We start from the raw sequence: 4378 nt of genomic DNA, 5'->3' as shown, positions 1-4378 counted from the left end.
TTCATGGTTAAATCACAAAACACCCTCATAGGATCTTGATGCAACTGTTTTAGACTACGTTATTAAGTTTAGCTTCCTTTTATCATGACATAATCATTATCATGACAGTTCTTCACTGTTGGAGGATTCACAGTTGTTCAACTGGTTGGATAGCTCCTATTTGAACCTTCTGCAAACGCGAACATTTAGGAATAGGAGTACATTTGAACAGAAGGCACATGTTGGACATTGAGTTCTTTCCTTTTTTATTACCTAAGAAGTAAGTCCCTGTCTTGGCATTATTGAAGTTCTTGGACTGTACCCTCTATTGGAAAAGTGCTCCAGATTTGGTAGTAAGAAAATGGCTTTTGCTTCCCAATCTGAAAAATGAATAAAAATCTTATTTATTGGACAAATAAAAGTAGTGTGCCTGGACCTCTTATAGAATTTGGAGCATAGATAGGATTGCTAAAGAAATTAACTTATATTTGTGGGATGTTTGACAGACTTGGGGGTTTCTTTCAAAGTTGTGTGTATGCTACAGCCTAAAGGATGGAACTCTGACTGTAGGCATCCTACACAGTACAAGAACTTTATGTCTCTGGAACTTAATGTCCATGTGAAGGGTTTACAATAATGTCACTAACAGCTTTTGGAAAGACAGATTAATCAGCAAATTGTTCTTTCCATTCAAAGTTAGTACTGAGGCAGATATACTTCAGAGTTACACCACTAACAATTTTGCACAATTGGGGCAGCTGACTTGTTTTCTGTAATGAGTTCTCATAGCTATGAAAATTTTCAACTGCTTTTCTTGGCCAGTAAACATGGAGGAATTAACAAGCCCAGTTATACTAGCAAAACTAGAGAGTGCAGACAGATCTACTTTATTTCCATTTCCTTAAGAAGTGAACAATAATATATTCTCTAACATCTGATGCTTTACCTCAACAAATGTAATTTCTAGATATGTTCATAATCTTAATCTGCATACTTGAAAACTCACCTATTGGAGATCTAACCACTTGCACCAGCAAAGATGAGGCCACATATTTACCAAGAGTTATTTACCAGGAAGGCCTTAGGCCTGTGTTTAGTTATTGAGGTATAAAGGTGTGGAGCAGGGCTTACTCCATGGCGAAGCCTCTACAACTCTAATGTGAGAAGTGGGACCAGAATTTGAGAGAGCTTTTATGCTTTTATGCTTTGTAAAATCAGATGACAATCAATACATGTTTGTGCAAGTTTTCTCAGGCTGCAATTAAAAAACGAGCATAGAACAAAGTTACCACAGAGGAGTTTTCCATTTTCTTTTAGAAATATGACCAATAAAAGAACTAATCATAGCTCCTAGGTTAGTCTCAGGAATAATGATGTTTTTGAAACATGCTTACTTAAAATCTGAGAATTGATTTCTTCATGCTTCATAAAAGGCATTTATGAATGCCATAAACTTGACACATGCTTGTCATAGGCTATATTCTCGACATTGTAAAAGTTGAGTTCATTCATTCACATTAAGTACAGTGAATACACTGACATACAGTAACTTTCATCTTTGATGGGGAAGAGATTAGCTACTGAACTTGGCTGAAAGCAGCTTTCCAACCTGTGGCTAGACAACACAGTGACCTTGTTGTCTAAGTATTCAAAGGCAGAGTTCTCCAGCCTCAAAGCTACAGGCATAACATGACTCACACCCATAGGTCTAAGATCTGTTATGCTTCAAAATAAGGTTGCTGCATTCAAACTGCCTTTGGAGAATGGTCCTTGGTTCTCATCATTTTTGGGACACTGCTGTTTGCATGGGCCAAAATCATGCCAGAAGCTGTTTTCCTAAAATAATGATATGGCTATGCCTGTGTGAGTACTCCCATTGTAGTTGCGTTTCACAAATAGTGACAAGGTCAGAAAGACAAAGACTGTGGAAAACAGCAAGACGGAATTCATTTGCCAAAAAGCAGACATATATGAGAAAGAAACGTGCATCTCTGTTACTCTTTGTGAGACTACAGTCAATAAAAAGAAACAGATATTTCTACTCAGTTCACTTCCTAAAGTACGTCTGAAATAGGTCAGACAAATTGTGTCCTTAAAATGTGAAAATGCATCCACTCCATTGACTACAAAGGAAGTCTGCTAACTTGGAGATAGTTATCTACATTGCTGACACCAAAATTTAAAGAAGTTCAGAGGTACAAAATATTCAGTGGCACTGTTAAAATGTGTTTCTCGTAAGGCCTGATCTATGCAAACATGTAACACCATCAGAGTTTGGTGATATACATAGTAAATATATATATATATAATATTATGTACATAAAAATGCACATAAGTAGCCAGTAAATCCCATAGAATGACAACAATTTTCCTAGGATAAAAATGCCATATTTAAATATATGATTATTGTTTCCATTCTACATCTAGAATGAAAGACACGAGCTCTTTATATTGAGATAATTGCATATATCCCAAGCTGGTTATATTGCTTCACCTATACTTGCCTAGAAGAAGAATTACAATTCTTCAAAGCAGAGAATGGAACGCGGTTTCCTCACACAGTTTGCACAACATTTCAACAACTACATTTAAACACATTGTCAAAAAACATTTACAATTAATAAACTTCAGAAGCACGTAAAAACATTACACTGTAATTAAATTAAAAAAGATGATAGCACAGCATGCTGTTTATAAAGGACTCTGACATAATAATGGATGGGTGGGATTCAGTTCATCTTCCGAAGACTACAGTGTAGTTGTGTTTGATATCTCAAAGCTCTTCTAGCAAATGAAGAAAAATACATGCAGAGTGTGATTCATCTCATTCTAGGAGAGTTGTCTAGAATAAGCAAGACATTGCATTTTACAAATGCCTGTTCCTCTCCTCCCACTGCACAGGGAGTCCAGATGACTAGCTCTGATGTAAGTGGCTATAGTGCAGACATTTATAACTGGGGAAATGAATCCTGTTCCACATTTCTCAGAGAGTAACCAAAAATGGGTGACCAAATAAGGCATAGGATGCTGCCAGAGCTGTTCCACATGTGATGGTGCAGTTCTTCCAAAGTAGCATAAACCTTTTCCTCTTGTCATAGCAAACAAGTAACCAGGTTTTGAAAAAAGGTCAGACCAGGTTTGTCATATGATATTCCTGAGGGCTAAACAGAGGACAGGACTCAATGTATTTTAAATTAAACAGTTCATTAGTGTTATATATGTATATTATGTAAGGGAGAGGTGCTTATGTGTCATAGGTAATGGTTAAGCAAAGATCTGGCTCTCCCACACTGATAGGTGAGAAAAGAACTGTGTAATGGCTATTCTACTCAGCTCTCTGGGTATTAAAAAAAACCTGTTTCCTGTTTCTTTTCCCCATCTCTTAGGGAAAAGGTTATGTCTAGAGCTGCTCTTTACTGCTAAAATTTTAGCTGTAGGCAGAGGTCATGTATTGAGAATGCATCTGGTGGCTCTCATCTTTCTCCTCTTCACTATTGATGAGAAACTGTGTGTGGCTCAGAGTAGGTCCCAAACTATTGCAGCAGATACTAAGGGACCCCTGAATATACCTTGAACCTAATTGGGCTAAGAGAGACACTGTTTAACAAAAGGTCAGACTTGAAGACATTTTTAAAAAGATCTATTAGTAGTCATGCTTTCTGCACCAGCAACATCAAAAAAGAGAAATGGCACTGTACTTCAGTGCTTACATTATCTTTCACGTCTATATCCATAGACACTTTTCTTAAATAATCACAATTTCCGTTTAACTCCTACAGAACTTCATTTAGAAACAAAAATTCTGAAACATGGACAGAAGAATAAAGCTGTTTAATATCTATATCATATAACAATCTGTACTGATGACATGTCTCTGTGTAGAGAATTACTATTTGGAATAATTCAAGGACCTGGTAGCAGCAGAGGTTTTTGGTGGAGGGAAGGTGGTGTTTCAAGGTACTGCTGTCTCTCCTTCATTATATGATCCAGATATCAGGCAGTGCTGCTACCCTACATAGCAGAACTTCCCCAGCACAGGTCCTCCAGTTCAGGAAAATGTTACACAGAAATAATGACTACATGGAGCAAATTATTAAACCTTCCTTCCTTCCTGCCTGCCTTCCTGCCTTCCTTCCTGCCTTTCTTCCCACCTGTCTGCCTTCCTCTCTCCCTCTCTCCCTCTCTTTTGGTGGCTAGACTTACATCACCTTAAGCCTTCTTGAGCAGGTAAACTAATATCTGAGCTGGAGCTTGAGCATGTGCCATGCTTTCCATTTCTGATAAACATGTTTTTCTTTACTAGAAGTATTTCCTACTCTTGGTCTGGATAATCTGACTAATAGTGCGAGAAGCTTTAGGTTTACATGCTATTGGCTCTAGTTTTCTTTCATGGTGTTGA

The sequence above is a fragment of the Pipra filicauda genome, unplaced genomic scaffold, assembly GCF_003945595.2.
Source record: "Pipra filicauda isolate LSUMZ 115617 unplaced genomic scaffold, ASM394559v2 scaffold174_size2080704_pilon, whole genome shotgun sequence".
Classification (NCBI taxonomy): domain Eukaryota; kingdom Metazoa; phylum Chordata; class Aves; order Passeriformes; family Pipridae; genus Pipra; species Pipra filicauda.
Note: the sequence above shows the minus strand (reverse complement) of the source record.